This window comes from Hoplias malabaricus, unplaced genomic scaffold (genome assembly GCF_029633855.1).
Source record: "Hoplias malabaricus isolate fHopMal1 unplaced genomic scaffold, fHopMal1.hap1 scaffold_29, whole genome shotgun sequence".
In the NCBI taxonomy this organism is placed as follows: Eukaryota; Metazoa; Chordata; class Actinopteri; order Characiformes; family Erythrinidae; genus Hoplias; species Hoplias malabaricus.
In genome coordinates, this window is record NW_027101104.1 from 727,237 (window position 1) to 748,249 (window position 21,013).

General features: G+C 60.2%; 1 non-coding gene across 1 annotated transcript; it reads right to left on the minus strand.

The window, feature by feature from the left end:
* Window positions 1-9,912: 9,912 nt before the first annotated feature.
* On the minus strand, window positions 9,913-10,066 carry LOC136684587 (5.8S ribosomal RNA). The gene has a single exon (XR_010799729.1). It is a non-coding gene; the product is annotated as a 5.8S ribosomal RNA (ribosomal RNA).
* Between the last annotated feature and the right edge of the window lie 10,947 nt (window positions 10,067-21,013).

Consider the following 21,013-nt stretch of genomic DNA (forward strand, 5'->3'; position numbering starts at 1 on the left):
TCCCACTTCCAATATATTTGACAGCAATTGGACAACCATCCCACTTCCAATATATTTGACACAAGTCAAATATATTGCAATTGGGATCCCAATTCACATATATTTGACACAAGTCAAATATATTGCAAATGGGATCCCAATTCACATATATTTGACACAAGTCAAATATATTACAATTGGGATCCCAATTCACATATATTTGACACAAGTCAAATATATTGCAATTGGGATCCCAATTCACATATATTTGACACAAGTCAAATATATTACAATTGGGATCCCAATTCACATATATTTGACACAAGTCAAATATATTGCAATTGGGATCCCAATTCACATATATTTGACTTGTGTCAAATATATTGCAATTGGGATCCCGATTCACATATATTTGACACAAGTCAAATATATTGCAATTGGGATCCCAATTCACATATATTTGACACAAGTCAAATATATTGCAATTGGGATCCCAATTCACATATATTTGACTTGTGTCAAATATATTGCAATTGGGATCCCGATTCACATATATTTGACACAAGTCAAATATATTGCAATTGGGATCCCAATTCACATATATTTGACACAAGTCAAATATATTGCAATTGGGATCCCGATTCACATATATTTGACACAAGTCAAATATATTGCAAATGGGATCCCAATTCACATATATTTGACACAAGTCAAATATATTGCAATTGGGATCCCAATTCACATATATTTGACTTGTGTCAAATATATTGCAATTGGGATCACAATTGCAAATTATATCTTACCCAGAGCCCCAGGCTCCCAGAAGGGAGCTGGGCTGTGATAAGGCTTGCCCCGGAGCCTACCACTGGTGCTAAGACTCCCATAAGCCTCTGGATCTCTGCAGAGTCCCAGAGTCCCAGAGTCCCAGAGTCCCAGAGTCCCAGAGTCCCAGAGTCCCAGAGCCCCAGGGACCCAGAGACCCAGAGCCCCAGAGCCCCAGAGCCCAAGAGCCCCAGAGTCCCAGGGACCCAGAGTCCCAGAGTCCCAGGGACCCAGAGTCCCAGGGACCCAGAGTCCCAGGGACCCAGAGTCCCAGGGACCAAGAGACCCAGAGCCCCAGGGACCCAGAGTCCCAGGGACCCAGAGTCCCAGGGACCCAGAGACCCAGAGACCCAGAGCCCCAGGGACCCAGAGCCCCAGAGCCCCAGAGCCCCAGAGTCCCAGAGCACCAGAGCCCCAGAGCCCCAGAGTCCCAGGGACCAAGAGTCCCAGGGACCCAGAGACCCAGAGCCCCAGGGACCCAGAGACCCAGAGCCCCAGGGACCCAGAGACCCAGAGCCCCAGGGACCCAGAGCCCCAGAGCCCCAGAGTCCCAGAGTCCCAGAGCCCCAGAGCCCCAGAGCCCCAGAGACCCAGGGACCCAGAGCCCCAGAGTCCCAGAGCCCCAGAGCCCAAGAGCCCCAGGGACCCAGAGACCCAGAGACCCAGAGCCCCAGAGCCCCAGAGTCCCAGAGCCCCAGGGACCCAGAGACCCAGAGCCCCAGAGCCCCAGAGCCCCAGAGCCCCAGAGTCCCAGAGCCCCAGTGCCCCAGAGTCCCAGAGCCCCAGAGCCCCAGAGTCCCAGGGACCCAGAGTCCCAGAGCCCCAGGGACCCAGAGACCCAGAGCCCCAGAGCCCCAGAGACCCAGAGCCCCAGAGCCCCAGGGAACCAGAGCCCCAGAGTCCCAGGGACCCAGAGACCCAGAGACCCAGAGCCCCAGGGACCCAGAGCCCCAGAGTCCCAGGGACCCAGAGCCCCAGAGCCCCAGGGACCCAGGGACCCAGAGCCCCAGAGCCCCAGAGTCCCAGAGCCCCAGAGTCCCAGGGACCCAGAGACCCAGAGCCCCAGAGCCCCAGAGTCCCAGGGACCCAGAGCCCCAGAGCCCCAGGGACCCAGAGCCCCAGAGCCCCAGAGTCCCAGAGCCCCAGAGCCCCAGGGACCCAGAGACCCAGAGTCCCAGGGACCCAGAGCCCCAGAGCCCCAGGGACCCAGGGACCCAGAGCCCCAGAGCCCCAGAGTCCCAGGGACCCAGAGCCCCAGAGCCCCAGGGACCCAGAGCCCCAAAGCCCCAGAGTCCCAGGGACCCAGAGCCCCAGAGCCCCAGGGACCCAGAGCCCCAGAGCCCCAGAGCCCCAGGGACCCAGGGACCCAGAGTCCCAGGGACCCAGAGACCCAGAGCCCCAGAGACCCAGAGACCCAGAGACCCAGAGCCCCAGAGCCCCAGAGTCCCAGAGCCCCAGGGACCCAGAGCCCCAGAGTCCCAGGGACCCAGAGACCCAGAGCCCCAGGGACCCAGAGCCCCAGAGCCCCAGAGTCCCAGGGACCCAGAGACCCAGAACCACAGAGCCCAGGGACCCAGGGACCCAGAGCCCCAGAGCCCCAGAGTCCCAGAGCCCCAGAGTCCCAGAGCCCCAGAGCCCCAGAGTCCCAGAGCCCCAGGGACCCAGAGCCCCAGAGTCCCAGGGACCCAGAGTCCCAGAGTCCCAGGGACCCAGAGCCCCAGAGCCCCAGAGTCCCAGAGCCCCAGAGCCCCAGAGCCCCAGAGCCCCAGGGACCCAGAGCCCCAGGGACCCAGAGCCCCAGAGTCCCAGGGACCCAGAGACCCAGAGTCCCAGGGACCCAGAGACCCAGAGCCCCAGGGACCCAGAGCCCCAGAGCCCCAGAGTCCCAGGGACCCAGAGACCCAGAGCCCCAGAGCCCCAGAGCCCCAGGGACCCAGGGACCCAGAGTCCCAGGGACCCAGAGACCCAGAGCCCCAGAGCCCCAGAGCCCCAGAGTCCCAGGGACCCAGAGCCCCAAGGACCCAGGGACCCAGAGTCCCAGGGACCCAGAGTCCCAGGGACCCAGAGACCCAGGGACCCAGAGTCCCAGAGCCCAGAGTCCCAGGGACCCAGAGCCCCAGGGACCCAGAGCCCCAGGGACCCAGGGACCCAGGGACCCAGAGACCCAGAGCCCCAGGGACCCAGAGCCCCAGAGCCCCAGAGCCCCAGAGCCCCAGAGCCCCAGAGTCCCAGGGACCCAGGGACCCAGAGCCCCAGAGCCCCAGGGACCCAGAGTCCCAGGGACCCAGAGACCCAGAGCCCCAGGGACCCAGGGACCCAGGGACCCAGGGACCCAGGGACCCAGAGACCCAGAGCCCCAGAGCCCCAGGGACCCAGGGACCCAGGGACCCAGAGACCCAGAGACCCAGAGCCCCAGGGACCCGGCGCACCGGTCGAACCTATCTGGCCCACACTTAAGCCCCCGCCCTCGGACTAAACCAATCAGCCTGCCCCGTCAAAAAAGATGCCCACTGGTAGACCTGGAACCTTAAAATATATTGGAAGTGGGATGGTTGCCCAATTGCTGTATAATATATTGCAAGTTCATCCTGCCCACTGGTGGACCTGGGAGCCAAAACGGCGCGCAATATATTGGAAGTGGGACGGTTGCGCAATCGCTGTACAATATATTGGAAGTGGGATGGTTGCCCAATTGCTGTATAATATATTGCAAGTTCATCCTGCCCACTGGTGGACCTGGGAGCCAAAACGGCGCGCAATATATTGGAAGTGGGACGGTTGAGCAATCGCTGTACAATATATTGGAAGTGGGATGGTTGCCCAATTGCTGTACAATATATTGGAAGTGGGATGGTTGCCCAATTGCTGTATAATATATTGCAAGTTCATCCTGCCCACTGGTGGACCTGGGAGACAAAACGACGCGCAATATATTGGAAGTGGGACGGTTGCGCAATCGCTGTACAATATATTGGAAGTGGGATGGTTGCCCAATTGCTGTATAATGTATTGGAAGGACCCTCCGTCAAATCTCAAAGTTCATTCTGCCCACTGGTGGACCTGGGAGACAAAACGCCGCACAATATATTGAAAGTGGGATGGTTGCCCAATTGCTGTACAATACATGGGAAGTGGGATGGTTGTCCAGTTCATTACACCCTCATCCTGGGCCTCTGATTAGGCTTGCCCCGGAGCTTACCACCGGTGCCTACCTCCAGGGGCTTATTCACCCCAACGCCCTGGTCCCCTAACCCGGCATGAATTTCACCAAGGGTCCCCTACCTCCGGGGCTCCCTATCAGCCAATACATTAAGAACACCTCATCCTGGGCCTCTGATAAGGCTTGCCCCGGAGTTTACCACCGGGGCCTACCTCCGGGGCCTAATTAAACCCAACGCCCTGGTTCCCTGAACGGGCCTTATTCAAACAACCTCTCCGCCGCCTAAGCTCCGGAGCTTCCTTTTGGCTCCCAGAGGCCCAGAGGCCCAGGCTCCCAGAGGCCCAGAGGCCCAGGCTACCAGAGGCCCAGGCTACCAGAGGCCCAGAGGCCCAGAGCCCCAGAGGCCCAGAGACCCAGGCTACCAGAGGCCCAGGCTCCCAGAGACCCAGAGGCCCAGAGGCCCAGAGTCCCAGAGACCCAGAGACCCAGAGGCCCAGAGACCCAGAGACCCAGAGCCCCGGGGACCCAGAGACCCAGAGACCCAGAGCCCCAGAGCCCCAGAGTCCCAGGGACCCAGAGCCCCAGAGCCCCGGGGACCCAGAGCCCCAGAGCCCCGGGGACCCAGAGACCCAGAGCCCCAGAGACCCAGAGCCCCAGAGCCCCAGAGGCCCAGAGCCCCAGAGGCCCAGAGGCCCAGAGGCCCAGAGACCCAGAGGCCCAGAGTCCCAGAGACCCAGAGACCCAGAGACCCAGAGGCCCAGAGACCCAGAGACCCAGAGACCCAGAGACCCAGAGACCCAGGGCCCCAGGGCCCCAGAGACCCAGAGACCCAGAGACCCAGAGTCCCAGAGTCCCAGAGCCCCAGAGTCCCAGGGACCCAGAGCCCCAGAGCCCCAGAGACCCAGAGACCCAGAGACCCAGGGACCCAGAGCCCCAGAGCCCCGGGGACCCAGAGCCCCAGAGCCCCGGGGACCCAGAGCCCCAGAGTCCCAGAGTCCCAGAGTCCCAGAGTCCCAGAGTCCCAGAGTCCCAGGGACCCAGAGCCCCAGAGCCCCAGAGCCCCGGGGACCCAGAGGCCCAGAGGCCCAGAGGCCCAGAGACCCAGAGACCCAGAGCCCCAGAGGCCCAGAGCCCCAGAGCCCCAGAGACCCAGAGCCCCAGAGCCCCAGAGACCCAGAGACCCAGAGACCCAGAGACCCAGAGACCCAGAGCCCCAGAGACCCAGAGCCCCAGAGCCCCGGGGACCCAGAGCCCCAGAGCCCGGGGACCCAGAGACCCAGAGCCCCAGAGCCCCAGGGACCCAGAGCCCCAGAGTCCCAGAGCCCCAGAGCCCCGGGGACCCAGAGCCCCAGAGCCCCGGGGACCCAGAGACCCAGAGCCCCAGAGTCCCAGGGACCCAGAGCCCCAGAGCCCCGGGGACCCAGAGCCCCAGAGACCCAGAGCCCCAGGGACCCAGAGACCCAGAGACCCAGAGCCCCAGAGTCCCAGAGACCCAGGCTCCCAGAGGCCCAGAGGCCCAGAGGCCCAGAGGCCCAGGCTACCAGAGGCCCAGGCTCCCAGAGGCCCAGAGGCCCAGGCTACCAGAGGCCCAGAGGCCCAGAGCCCCAGAGCCCCAGAGCCCCAGAGCCCCAGAGACCCAGAGGCCCAGAGACCCAGAGACCCAGAGACCCAGGCTACCAGAGGCCCAGAGGCCCAGAGGCCCAGGCTACCAGAGGCCCAGGCTTCCAGAGGCCCAGAGAAATTTTATTTATATTTGATTTGGACATTTTACGCTCTTTCTGGACCCTTAGACCCTCCCCCAAGCTTTGGGCGGGACTTTAGAGAGGTCAAAGTTGAATGCATCCCATTTGCAATATATATGACACTGTTAAATATATTGGAAGTTGGATGGTGTAGGTTATTCCATTCAGAAAGCCAATCAGAGCCAATCAGAGCCAAGTGACACATACTAAAGGGATGGGCCCAACGTTCTGAACTCCTAGATGGAGCACCAGTGCCCCTAGTGCTGTCCAAATGGCGATTTTGCCGCGGGTATCAAACTGGAAAAAGTTATCACTCAGTGTCCAAATGGTCATGCTTTATACGGCATTATGGATCCATAACCGGCATACAATCCCACTGTGGTCATAAGTGTCCAATGGCAATATATTTGAATGGGCCTTTGTCCAGAAAGTGTATAGTGGGGCTAACTTAAGAGAGTCATAGTTACTCCCGCCGTTAACCCGCGCTTCGATGAATTTCTTCACTTTGACATTCAGAGCACTGGGCAGAATTCACATCGTGTCAACACCCGGTCCAAGAGCCTTCACGATGCTGTGTTTTAATTAAACAGTCGGATTCCCCTTGTCCGCAGCAGTTCTAATTCGGCTGTTAGGTGCCGGCCGAGAGACCCGGCCCCGGAGGTCTCCCCCCGAGGCGAGACTCATAAGCCCGAGAGATCCACGGAGCCTAGGCTCGGCGCGCGAGGCTCCAGGGACACCGCCCCGACCCACCGAAGCCCCACCACCGGCGGTGGCCCGCTACGAGTCCACACACGCACGAGAGACCGCAACCCCCCCACGCGGACCTACGTTCCATTGCGTCCCTCCGCGTCCCATCGGGGGAGAGCGAAGGGCCGGACGCTCGAGCTTAGCCGGGGGCGGCCCACCCGGCGACGGGCGTCGGGAGCCCGGCCCGGCTTAGGTAGGGAGAGGGAGGCCGAAGGCGGTCATCCGACGGAGGTTAGTCCCGAAGGACGCTCCCCCGCCGGCATCCCACCGACGACCGGCTCCCCTACCGTCGACCTGACCGAGGCCCCCTAAGCGCCACCGCCGAGGGGGGGACACGCACCGGGGCTTAAGGTCTCGCTCGCCGCGACCCACTCTCATCGACCCCGACAGACAGACGGAGCCTTGTTCACGGGGGTTTGGATATACTGGGGGGACAATCTCTCGCCGTGCGCTTCCTCGCGCGCAGGACCCAGTGGGGGGGGGCCCGAAGGTGGACCGGGAACAGCTCCCCGTCGCACGGGCAGCACCGGGCTTTCGGACCCCGCATCAGCAGACACGGGCCCGACCGAGCTCAGCCATTAGAGCCAATCCTTATCCCGAAGTTACGGATCCGTCTTGCCGACTTCCCTTACCTACATTGTTCCAACACGCCAGAGGCTGTTCACCTTGGAGACCTGATGCGGATATGGGTACGGCCTGGGGGGAAATTCACTATACCTCCCCCGGATTTTCAAGGGCCGATGGGAAACGTCCCGGCCGTCGCATAGCGCATGCGACGCCTTTCAGAGCGTTGAGCCCCTATCTCGGGGTCGAACCCATTCCAGGGCGCTCCAGCTCTTTAGCAAGGAGAGAGAATCCTCCCCGGGGTCCCCACCGGCGTCTCCGGGTTCGTTTGCGTTACCGCCACGGGAGCGCCTCTCGGCGGCTCGATCTCCACCAATCCCAGGTACGGGGATATTGGCCCGATCCCCTTTCGGTCAGCGCGAGGCAGACGAGACCATCGCCCCAGCATTTTCCGAACGGCGCTCGCCTATCCCTTAGGACCGACTAACCCACGGCCAAGCGCTGTCGGCGTGGAACCCTTCTCCACTTCGGCCTTCAAAGTTCTCATCTGAATATTTGCTACTACCACCAAGATCTGCACCCGCGGCGGCTCGACCCAGGCTCGCGCCAAAGGCTTCTGCGCCACCGCGGCGCCCCTCCTACTCGTCGCGGCATACGGTCCCATGAGTCTCGGTTCTCTCTCTCATTCTCGCTGGCTTTTGGGGGGGGTGGGAGACAAGTACCGCCAGCGACGGCCGGGTATGGGCCCGACGCTCCAGCGCCATCCATTTTCAGGGCCAGTTGATTCGGCAGGTGAGTTGTTACACACTCCTTAGCGGATGCCGACTTCCATGGCCACCGCCCCGCTGTCTATATCAACCGACACCTTTCTTGGGGTCTGATGAGCGTCTGCGTCGGGCGCCTTAACCCGCGCGTTCGGTTCATCCCGCAGCACCAGTTCTGCTTACCAAAAGTGGCCCACTCGGCACCGTCAATTCCATGCCCGGCTCCAAGCCTGCGAGCCGGGCCTCTTACCCATTTAAAGTTTGAGAGTAGGGCGAGGCCCGTTTCGGCCCCGCGGCCTCCAGTCATTTCTTTACCGGATAAAACTTGAAGTTTCGGCGCCGGCTATCCTGAGGGAAACTTCGGAGGGAACCAGCTACTAGATGGTTCGATTAGTCTTTCGCCCCTATACCCAGGTCGGACGACCGATTTGCACGTCAGGACCGCTGCGGGCCTCCACTCAGGGTTTCCCCTGGCTTCGCCCTGCCCAGGCATAGTTCACCATCTTTCGGGTACCACCGCGTATGCTCTGGCTCCGCTCTCCGCACGTGGGAAGAGCAGGCCGGTGGTGCGCCGCCCGCCCCCTCGGAGGGTTAGGACGGATCCCACCTCAGCCGACGCGCGCCGGCCTTCACCTTCGTTGCGCCTCCGGGGGTTCTGGTCCCTTCGACTCGCATACGCGTTAGACTCCTTGGTCCGTGTTTCAAGACGGGTCGTTCGGGGTCCGAACTTAGCCGCTGACCTTAGGCGTTCGGGTGCTGTGGGCCTGGATCGCCCCCCGCATCGCCGTAGCGGGCCTAGCCCGGGGCTGAGGACAGCCCAGCCGGCCCGCTTCGACCGAACGATCGGGGGGGGCCCCCATCCCCATCCCGGAGGAGGGGAGAACGCGGAAAGGACATTGCTCCACGGCCCCGGCGTTATCGGCGAAGTCGGAGCGAGGGGCTGTAGCGGAACGCCCGTGTCCGGGGGCCGCGTGGGGACTCCCTTCTCCGGACGGACCTACCTTCACCCTCGGGCCCTTCCAAGCCTAACCGGAGCCGGTCGCGACTCACCACCACGCGGGGAAAGTACACCGGGCGGGGCCGGACCTCCGTACGCCCGACAGGCCCGAAGTCCAGAGGCGAAGCGCAGAGCCGAAGCGGGGAGCGGTGGAGTCGGCACCCCACCCCTCTCGCCCGGATACGCTCGCACCCCCGACCGCGGAACCCGACGAGCGCGGGGCCGTCCGCCCGGCTGAATCCCCCGGGGCAGTCTTCTCGGTCCCCGTACGTTTACCTCTCAACGGTTTCACGCTCTGTTGAACTCTCTCTTCAAAGTCCTGTTTCAACTTTCCCTCACGGTACTCGGTTCGCTATCGGTCTCGTGCCGGTATTTAGCCTTAGATGGAGTTTACCACCCGCTTTGGGCTGCATTCCCAAGCAACCCGACTCCGAGAAGCCCGACCTACCCGGGCGGGAACGCGGGACTCGCTACCGGGCTTTCACCGTCTATGGGAAGAAGCCACGTTCGCGAGGACTTGGTCCCGCGTCCGCACCGAGACGGATCTTACGGACTTCCGTACGCTACATTTCCCGGCCAACCCCGGTCAGGGGAAAGTGGGATTCAGCGCTGGGCTCTTCCCTGTTCGCTCGCCGCTACTAAGGGAATCCTTGTTAGTTTCTTTTCCTCCGCTTACTGATATGCTTAAGTTCAGCGGGTCGTCTCGTCTGATCTGAGGCCGCACACAGAGGTTTCTTATGCGGGGGCGAGGGCGGAGGCGGAGGGCCGAAGGCTAGGGGCGAGGGGCGAGAGCCCGGCACGAGACCGAACTCCGCGACACCTTCCCCCCCACCCCGGCCGCTCGCCCGCCCGCTCACTCGCCCGCTCGCTGGGTTTAATCGGCACTCGCCACCCCCGCGTCCGACTGCGCGGAGCCCCGCTCGGGACTCGGGGAGAGACCGTAACGGACGTGGACCCGGACCTACTCGGCTCTCCCTCCGTTCCCTGTACGGAGCTCTCTCGCAACACGGGCCGCGTGGACTGGCTCGGAACCGAGTCTTCGTTTGGGAAGACGAAGGGCCGTTTTCAGGCCCTGCGAGCTTCCAGCCGCGGTCTCTCTCTCTCAGCGGGGGCGCGGAGACCGATCGATGGGTAAAGCGACCCTCAGACAGGCGTGGCCGCGGGATGGACCCCCGCGGCCGCAATATGCGTTCGAAATTTCGATGATCTGTGTCCTGCAATTCACATTAGTTAACGCAGATGGCTGCGTTCTTCATCGAAGCACGAGCCGAGTGATCCACCGCTAAGAGTCGTATTCGGGTTTGTGCCCGGCCCGTTACAGGCCGGGCGAAGGAAGCCATTCGAACAAGAGACAATTTTTGCCAATATATTTCAAGCCGGGTGCCTTCCACCCCCGTGCAGGGGGGGAAAGGTCATTGAACCTGGGCGTCACCACCGGACCGAGGAGTTACGGCCCGGGGGACGATCGCCCGAGTAGGTGCCCGAGACTTACGTGGTTTAGGAGACCGGGGTCTAGGCACCCGCCGTTCCCGGCGAGGCCCAGGGGTTTGGTTCGCTGCGTTACGGGTCCCGGTCTAAGGCATTCAGGCGTGCGCTCAAAGCCAAGCTCTCCACCCCGGAGGGTATGAGCGAGGCCCGGTGGTACGCTCCCAAGTCCCCGCTTAGGGGAAGGCGCTGGGTAGATCCCACCTAGTCAGGACCGGCGGGCACCGGCCGTCTCCTTTCGGGTGTTTATAAACGCATCCGGGGTTCGTGAGGCCCCTTCAACTCGCGCACCGGCCTTAGACTATTATACGGTCCGTCTCTGCGAAGCCAACATCGGGGGTATTTTGCATGCGCTCTTAAGCTCCGCTCTAACCCCGTGAGGGGAAAGAGTTTCGCCCGGCGGTACGCTCCCGTCCACCACCGCCCCCTGTGCCGGGGGGATGGGTTCAGGGAGATCCCACCGAGGCCGGCGAGCACCGGCCAACGCCCTGGGGGTGAGTAAGCCCCTTTGACTCGCGCACGCACAATCAAGCCTTCAACGATCAATGGTTTTTTGGGTTTAACTACCCGGCGGGCGGCTCCGGCGCCACTCTTCCCCCCGCGAACGGGAGGGGCGGACCGGGGTACCTATGCACCTAAGGCGGTCCTCGCATAACCCCGAGTTCCGAAGCCGGCTCGCTACGTCCACCCACCCGGAGGGGGGAGAGACTCACGTCGGCCGACGACGAAAGGTACGAGGCTTCTGCGGTCCATACCTTGAAGGTACCCGCCGGGGGGGAGGTTCGGCCTCTCGAGTCCGACTCGACAACCGGCACGGACGGCGGGCGCCGACCGCGGCCAGGTCACCGTTATTGATCCTTCCGCAGGTTCCCCTACGAAAACCTTGTTACGACTTTTACTCCCTCTAGATGTCCGGGTTCGATCGACTTCCCATCGCCCGGAGGCGACCCCCGTTCGAGGGCCGCCCCGGGGACGGTCCGAGGACCTCACCGAGGCATCCGATCGGTAGTAGCGACGGGCGGTGTGTACAAAGGGCAGGGACTTAATCGACGCGGGCTGGTGACCCGCGCCTACTTGGAATTCCTCGTTCGAGGGGAATAGTTGCAATCCCCTGTCCCCAGCGGGGAATGGCGTTCATAGGATTGCCCGCACCTCTCGGCGTAGGGTAACTTACATGTTGAACCAGCCATTGTAGCTCACGTGCGACCCCGGACTTCTAAGGGCATCACAGACCTGTTATTGCTCCATTTCTCAAGTGGCTTCTGTGCCACAAATCGCTCTAAGAAGTTTAGCCACCGACCGCTGATTCCCACCGGGCGAACCCCAACCTTCAGGCCCGCGGTAAGCGGGAGGGCACCGGGGAGGGGAGAGGGAAGGCGAAGGCGAAGGACGGACAACCCACACCCGGAGAGCGGAACGAGGTGCGGACGGCATCGGGGAGGGAACCGAACGCGAAGGGGAGAGGCCGGAGCCACCCACTCGACGCAGAACTGAACCCCCGTCAACCGCATCACCTCCCCGAACCGATCCGGGGTAGAACCGGACCCCCGCCGAAACCCCCAACACCCCCACCCCGATGGGGACCCCCCGCGAACGGGGACCTTCGGGGATAGAGTCCGACCCAGGAGAGGGGCCGTGTAACTACTTAAAGGATGGGATCTCGTTCGTTACCGGAATTGACCAGACGAATCGCTCCACGAACTACCAACGGCCATGCACCACCACCCACAGAATCGAGAAAGAGCCGTCAATCTGTCAATCCTTACCGTGTCCGGGCCGGGTTAGGTTCCCCGCGTTGAGTCAAATTAAGCCGCAAGCTCCACTCCTGGTGGTGCCCTTCCGTCAATTCCTTTAAGTTTCAGCTTTGCAACCGTACTCCCCCCAGAGCCCAAAGACTCGTGGTTTCCCGGACGCTGCCCGGCGGGTCATAGTCGTTAACCCAACGCCGCCGGATCGCGGGTCGGCATAGTTTACGGTCGGAACTACGACGGTACCTGATCGTCTTCGATCCTCCGACTTTCGTTCTTGATTAATGAAAACATTCTTGGCAAATGCCTTCGCTTTTGTCCGTCCCGCACCGGTCTACGAATTTCACCTCTCTCGGTGCGGTACGAATGCCCCCGGCCGTCCCTCTTAATCATGACCTTTGGTCCGTCAAACCCACGAAATAGGACCAAGAGAGCGGTCGGATACCCCCCCGGCTCGGGGAACCGTGCGGCGGCCAGAAACGCCGGGCGTCACACCCGGGCGCCCCCGGCCCCACCCGGCCGCCTCGCCGAAGAGCTCCGACTCGCCCCCCATGGGAAGGCCTTATTCCATTATTCCTAGCTCAGTCCATTCAAGGCACGCTTCGGCCTGCTTTGAGCACTCTGTTTTGTTCAAAGTAAACGCACCGGACCCTTCCGCCCCCCACGTATTCAACCGCGGCGGACGACCCAGCTAAGGGCCTCTCCGCGGAGGAAGGGAGCAGAGGACACCGGATGAGTAGGGACAAGGTCCCGCGACCTCCACCCAGAGACCCGCGGGGGTCCCCAACCCCCCCGGAGAGGGGCAGCTTCCCACCGCGAAGTCCGGACGGGCAGAGGCCCGGCAGCCGGGACCCGTCCCCGGATCCAACTACGAGCTTTTTAACTGCAGCAACGTTAACATACGCTATTGGAGCTGGAATTACCGCGGCTGCTGGCACCAGACTTGCCCTCCAATGGGTCCTCACCCACGGACGTAGATTGAGTTCATTTCGGTCCCGAAACCTTCAAACGGGGCCTCGCACCGATATTTTTCGTCACTACCTCCCCGTGTCGGGAATGGGTAATTTGCGCGCCTGCTGCCTTCCTTGGATGTGGTAGCCGTTTCTCAGGCTCCCTCTCCGGAATCGAACCCAGATTCCCCGTTACCCGTGGTCACCACACGTAGTCCCGTAGACTACCGTCGAAAGTTGATAGGGCAGACACTCGAATGAGACGTCGCCGCCCCGAAGGGCTCTGCGATCGGCCAAAGGTTATCTAGAGTCACCAAAGCGGACCCGACCGGAGTCGGGAGGGGGTTTTTTGGTTCTGATAAATGCACGTATCCGTGGGGGGCGCCGAGGGGGGAAGGTGAACCAGTCACCGACCACCTCGAAACGGCACCCCCACTTCCAACGCTTCGTTTGCATGTATTAGCTCTGGAATTACCACAGTTATACCAAGTAACGTGTGGAGCGATCAAAGGAACCATAACTGATTTAATGAGCCATTCGCAGTTTCACTGTACCAACGCCCGTGTGTACTTAGACTTGCATGGCTTAATCTTTGAGACAAGCATATGATACTGGCAGGATCAACCAGGCCGATCCCTCTGGTACTCAAACCCGGCTTGGGGAAAGAGAGAGAGTCGGTGGTGCGTGGAACTCGACCCCCCCGAAGGAGGAAGAGACGCGCACCGCGGAAAGGCTTTTCGAACGAGACCCCCCGGAGGTGGGTCTGCAATCGGGGGTTTGACTACTTGGAAAATGTACGATTCAAGGCCCGGACGGTGCAGGCTAGGGGCCGGTTCCTTCCCTCAATAGGATCCCGACCCTAAGGCACCACCGACTCGGACCTTTTAACGGACCCAAACTGCGGTGGAAATTAGACCGACGGATCGGCTAAGTCTCCCTCGGAACGATTCTGGGACAAGCGGACCCCCTGTTACGGGGGGTCCACGAGCCATGGAGGCTGGAGCACGTGGCGGGGAGGATCGTTCTAAAAGCCGGTATTATTTCGGATTAGAAGCCTGCCCCTGGTGCTCCGGGTATGCCGCATTTCGAACGGGCGTAAAGGACGTCCGTTTAAGGGAAGAGAATGGAAGAGAATTTCCTGGCCCCCTCAAAGCGCGAGGAGGTCGGCATAGGTTTTACGGTACGCCCCCCCCGGAGCCGTCTGATGTTCAGAAGACGAAGGGTTTTGCCCCCAATCTCGTAAGGTCGAGGGCTCACCACCGAACTTCCAGCCGCGGTCCTTGGTAGGACCGATACGCGGACAAGCCGCAAAATCCTGGCCCCCTCGCAGTGCGAGGAGGTCGGCAAAGGTTTTACGATTCGCCCCCCGGAGCCTACGGTTAGTTTTCTCGATTTAAGAAGACGAAGGGGGTCGGGGCCCGGGAACCGTAAACCGAGCGCCTCTTCCCCTGCGAACTTCCAGCCGCGGTCCTTGGTAGGACCGATACGCGGACAAGCCGCAAATCCTGGCCCCCTCGCAGTGCGAGGAGGTCGGCAAAGGTTTTACGATTCGCCCCCCCGGAGCCTACGGTTAGTTTTCTCGATTTAAGAAGACGAAGGGGGTCGGGGCCCGGGAACCGTAAACCGAGCGCCTCTTCCCCTGCGAACTTCCAGCCGCGGTCCGTTTAAAAAGACCGATCCGTGACACCTCTAATGCGCTCTTTGCCTCCGGCCGTTTCCAGCGCGGGGGCCCGGTGGTGCGCTCCCAAGTCCCCGCGGAGGGGAAAATCTGGGAGATCCCACATTAGACCAAGCGGAACGCCGGTCTTCGCCTCGGGGGTTTGTATGCCCCTTTCGACTCGCGCACGGGCAAGAGTTAGGTTAGGAACGGGGACAACTGCCGGCGGGCGGCCCGTCGCACCCACCCCGCAAGTGGGCAGGTGGTCGGTGGCCTGTGGACCCGCCGCTCGGATTCGTTTATAGTAGGAACCATAACGGGGTACAACCCTCATACGCTCGACCCCCTCACGCCCAGAGAAGTGTTCACCTCCCTGGGCATATATCGAACGAATCATCGGGATTGAAGGGGAGGCCACCCAAACCATCCCCTTAGCCCAGAGGGGTGCCAGTCCTCGGGCTTCGGTATTCGCATCACCGGGGTCTATGGAGGTCTCGACTTAGGTTTTGAAAACCTCCAGAGGGGGGGCCGGATTAACCACCACCCTAGCCCAGAGGGGTGCCAGTCCTCGGGCTTCGGTATTCGCATCACCGGGGTCTATGGAGGTCTCGACTTAGGTTTTGAAAACCTCCAGAGGTGGGGCCGGATTAACCACCACCCTAGCCCAGAGGGGTGCCAGTCCTCGGGCATGTCACTTCGCATCACCGGGGTTCTATGGAGGTCTCGACTTAGGTTTTAAAAACCTCCAGAGGGTGGGGGCATATCTTATCCCCACCCTAGCCCAGAGGGGTGCCAGTCCTCGGGCATGTCATTTCGCATCACCGGGGTCTACGGAGGTCTCGACTTAGGTTTTGAAAACCTCCAGAGGGTGGGGGCATATCTTATCCCCACCCTAGCCCAGAGGGGTGCCAGTCCTCGGGCTTCGGTATTCGCATCACCGGGGTCTACGGAGGTCTCGACTTAGGTTTTGAAAACCTCCAGAGGGTGGGGCCTGACTTACCACCAACCCTTAGCCCAGAGGTGTGCCACTCCTCGGGCATGGAATTCGCATCAACGGGGTCTACGGATGTCTCGACTTAGGTTTTGAACACATCCAGGGAAGCAGAGCGGACATTCCCATTATTTCAAGCCCATCGGGAAGCCACTCCTTTGGGCATAGCGTTTCGCATCGCTGTTACCCAAACTTACGTCTGATTTAATGCCTCCCTAATATCCCGACGGCACCAGGCTGAGAAACCATATGCCCACAGGATTTGAGGCGTTGGAACCTCGTTCGCATAGCCGACAACGATGAACCTCCCTCGGACTCGCTACGAGGCTTGAGGAGGGTCCTGATTTTCTTAAAATCTCAGGTGAGGGACTTAGAAAATTTTCACTTTAAAACCACAGACCTCCAGAGGAGAGACCGGGCTTATCACAACCTTAGCCCAGAGGGCGTCACTCCTCGGGCATGTCACTTCGCATCACCGGGGGTCCATGGATGTCTCGACTTAGGTTTTGAACACATCCAGAAGGGGGGGCCGGATTAACCACCACCCTTAGCCCAGAGGGGTGCCAGTCCTCGGGCTTTAAATTCGCTTCGCCGGGGTCTATGGAAGTCATTTTTTAGACCTCCAGAGGGGAGGCAACCCAAACCATCCCCTTAGCCCAGAGGTGTGCCACTCCTCGGGCTTGTGTATTCGCATCACCGGGGTCCATGGAAGTCATTTTAGACATCCAGAGGGGAGGCCACCCTAACCATCCCCTTAGCCCAGAGGGGTGCCAGTCCTCGGGCTTTAAATTCGCTTCGCCGGGGTCTATGGAAGTCATTTTTAGACCTCCAGAGGGGAGGCAACCCAAACCATCCCCTTAGCCCAGAGGTGTGCCAATCCTCGGGCTTGTGTATTCGCATCACCGGGGTCCATGGAAGTCATTTTAGACATCCAGAGGGGAGGCCACCCTAACCATCCCCTTAGCCCAGAGGGGTGCCAGTCCTCGGGCTTTAAATTCGCTTCGCCGGGGTCTATGGAAGTCATTTTTAGACCTCCAGAGGGGAGGCAACCCAAACCATCCCCTTAGCCCAGAGGTGTGCCACTCCTCGGGCTTGTGTATTCGCATCACCGGGGTCCATGGAAGTCATTTTAGACATCCAGAGAGTGGGGCCGGTCTTACCACCACCCTTAAGCCCAGAGGGCGTCACTCCTCGGGCATGAAATTCGGATTACCGGGGTCTATGGATGTCTCAACTTAGGTTTTGAACACATCCAGAGGGGAGGCCACCCAAACCATCCCCTTAGCCCGGAGGTGTGCACCTCCTCGGGCTTCAAATTCGAATCACCGGGGTCCATGGAAGTCATTTTAGACATCCAGAGAGTGGGGCCGGTCTTACCACCACTCTTAGCCCAGAGGGCGCCACTCCTCGGGCATGAAATTCGCATCACCGGGGTCCATGGAAGTCAGTTTAGACCTCCAGAGAGTGGGGCCGGTCTTACCACCACTCTTAAGCCCAGAGGGCGTCACTCCTCGGGCATGAAATTCGGATTACCGGGGTCTATGGATGTCTCAACTTAGGTTTTGAACACATCCAGAGGGGAGGCCACCCAAACCATCCCCTTAGCCCGGAGGTGTGCACCTCCTCGGGCTTGAAATTCGAATCACCGGGGTCCATGGAAGTCAGTTTAGACCTCCAGAGAGTGGGGCCGGTCTTACCACCACCCTTAAGCCCAGAGGGCGTCACTCCTCGGGCATGGAATTCGCATCAACGGGGTCTACGGATGTCTCGACTTAGGTTTTGAACACATCCAGGGAAGCAGAGCGGACATTCCCATTATTTCAAGCCCATCGGGAAGCCACTCCTTTGGGCATAGCGTTTCGCATCGCTGTTACCCAAACTTACGTCTGATTTAATGCCTCCCTAATATCCCGACGGCACCAGGCTGAGAAACCATATGCCCACAGGATTAGAGGCGTCTGAACCCCTTTCGCATAGCCGACAACGATGAACCTCCCTCGGACTCGCTACGAGGCTTGAGGAGGGTCCTGATTCTCTTAAAATCTCAGGTGAGGGACTTAGAAAATATTCACTTTAAAACCACAGACCTCCAGAGGAGAGACCGGGCTTATCACAACCTTAGCCCAGAAGGCACCACTCTTCGGGCATGTCACTTCGCATCACCGGGGTCCATGGAAGTCTCGACTTAGGTTTTGAACGCATCCAGAGGGTGGGAGCCGGACTTACCACCACCCTTAGCCCAGAGGGCGTCACTCCTCGGGCATAAAATTCGGATAACCGGGGTCCATGGAAGTCAATTTTGACCTCCAGAGAGGGGGGGGGCCTGGCTTACCACCACCCTAAGCCCAGAGGGCGTCACTCCTCGGGCATGAAATACGCTACACCGGGGTCCATGGAAGTCAGTTTAGACCTCCAGAGAGGGGGGGGGCCGGGCTTACCACCACCCTTAGCCCAGAGGGCACCACTCCTCGGGCTTGAAATTCGCATCACCGGGGTCCATGGAAGTCTCGACTTAGGTTTTGGAAACCTCCAGAGGGGGGGCTGCACTTACCACCACCCTTAGCCCAGAGGTTCATCACTCCTCGGGCATGAAATTCGGATAACCGGGGTCCATGGAAGTCAGTTTAGACCTCCAGAGAGTGGGGCCGGGCTTACCACCACCCTAAGCCCAGAGGGCGTCACTCCTCGGGCATGAAATTCAGATAACCGGGGTCCATGGAAGTCAGTTTAGACCTCCAGAGAGTGGGGCCGGGCTTACCACCACCCTAAGCCCAGAGGGCGTCACTCCTCGGGCATGAAATTCGGATAACCGGGGTCCATGGAAGTCTCGACTTAGGTTTTGGAGACCTCCAGAGGGGGGGCCGGGCATACCACCACCCTTAGCCCAGAGGGCGTCACTCCTCGGGCATGAAATACGCTATACCGGGGTCCATGGAAGTCAGTTTTGACCTCCAGAGAGGGGGGGCCTGGCTTACCACCACCCTAGCCGAGAGGGCGTCACTCCTCGGGCATGAAATTCGCTTCACCGGGGTCCATGGAAGTCATTTTAGACCTCCAGAGAGGGGGGGCTGCACTTACCACCACCCTAGCCGAGAGGGCGTCACTCCTCGGGCATGAAATTCGGATCACCGGGGTCCATGGAAGTCAGTTTAGACCTCCAGAGAGTGGGGCCGGGCTTACCACCACCCTAAGCCCAGAGGGCGTCACTCCTCGGGCATGAAATTCGGATAACCGGGGTCCATGGAAGTCTCGACTTAGGTTTTGGAGACCTCCAGAGGGGGGGCCGGGCATACCACCACCCTTAGCCCAGAGGGCGTCACTCCTCGGGCATGAAATACGCTTAACCGGGGTCCATGGAAGTCAATCTAGACCTCCAGAGAGGGGGGGCCGGGCTTACCACCACCCTTAGCCCAGAGGTGTGCTCCTCATCGGGCATGAAATACGCTTCACCGGGGTCCATGGAAGTCATTCGAGACCTCCAGAGGGGGGGCTGGGCATACCACCACCCTTAGCCCAGAGGTGAGTCACTCCTCGGGCATCAAATTCGCATCACCGGGGTCCATGGAAGTCAGTTTAGACTTCCAGAGGGGGGGCCGAGCATACCACCACCCTTAGCCCAGAGGTGTGCTCCTCATCGGGCATCAAATTCGCATCACCGGGGTCCATGGAAGTCATTCGAGACCTCCAGAGGGGGGGGCCGAGCATACCACCACCCTTAGCCCAGAGGTGAGTCACTCCTCGGGCATCAAATTCGCATCACCGGGGTCCATGGAAGTCAGTTTAGACTTCCAGAGGGGGGGCCGAGCATACCACCACCCTTAGCCCAGAGGTGTGCTCCTCATCGGGCATCAAATTCGCATCACCGGGGTCCATGGAAGTCATTCGAGACCTCCAGAGGGGGGGCCGAGCATACCACCACCCTTAGCCCAGAGGTGAGTCACTCCTCGGGCATCAAATTCGCATCACCGGGGTCCATGGAAGTCAGTTTAGACTTCCAGAGGGGGGGCCGAGCATACCACCACCCTTAGCCCAGAGGTGTGCTCCTCATCGGGCATCAAATTCGCATCACCGGGGTCCATGGAAGTCATTCGAGACCTCCAGAGGGGGGGCCGAGTATACCACCACCCTTAGCCCAGAGGTGAGTCACTCCTCGGGCATCAAATTCGCATCACCGGGGTCCATGGAAGTCAGTTTAGACCTCCAGAGGGGGGGCCGAGCATACCACCACCCTTAGCCCAGAGGTGAGTCACTCCTCGGGCATCAAATTCGCATCACCGGGGTCCATGGAAGTCAGTTTAAACATCCAGAGGGGGGGGCCGAGCATACCACCACCCTTAGCCCAGAGGTGTGCTCCTCATCGGGCATCAAATTCGCATCACCGGGGTCCATGGAAGTCATTCGAGACCTCCAGAGGGGGGGCCGAGTATACCACCACCCTTAGCCCAGAGGTGAGTCACTCCTCGGGCATCAAATTCGCATCACCGGGGTCCATGGAAGTCAGTTTAGACCTCCAGAGGGGGGGCCGAGCATACCACCACCCTTAGCCCAGAGGTGAGTCACTCCTCGGGCATCAAATTCGCATCACCGGGGTCCATGGAAGTCAGTTTAAACATCCAGAGGGGGGGGGCCGAGCATACCACCACCCTTAGCCCAGAGGGCGTCACTCCTCGGGCTTCAAACTCCCATCGCCGGGGTCCCATGGAAGTCTCGACTTAGGTTTTGAACCGTTCCGGGGTCACCTCCAGTGAGATAACGCGGAAATCTCACTATATTCATGCCCACAGGCGAACCAGAGCCTTGGGCTTGTCATAGTTACATACGGTGTACCCAAACTTTCGTCTTTTCTAAAGGAACCCTAATGTCCTGACGGCACCGCACTGGAAACCCCCATGCCCTCTGAATTTTTACCTCTCCGAGGTGCTCCGTTTTGGGCTTGCTACCTAGGGCGAAGAGGGTCAGAAATTTTTCTAAGTCCTACTTTAAAACGTCCCACTGGGAGAACACTAGGGTTAGCACTTTGCCAAAAAATCACGGCTGAATGCAATTTTCACGCCTCGCACCCTTTGTTCGTTTAGATTTAACAAAAAAATCAACCGACCCCCCTTTTTAACAACGCTTTGCCGAATTTAGCTCACTTTTCCCGGCCTGGAATATCTCACGCTTGCCCCCCACGGTACTTACCTCCGGGGAAGACACCCCCGTCGCTGCCAACGCCCATGCCCGGCCCAGGCTCACCCGACTCGGCCTCGCTCGCTCCATCGCCCGCTCCAAACCTCCGGGGAGAAGACCCCCATCGCCGCCAACGCCCATGCCCGGCCCAGGCTCACCCGACTCGGCCTCGCTCGCTACATCGCCCCGCTCCAAACCTCCGGGGCTGGACCTCCACCAACCCAGCGCACCTCTCGAA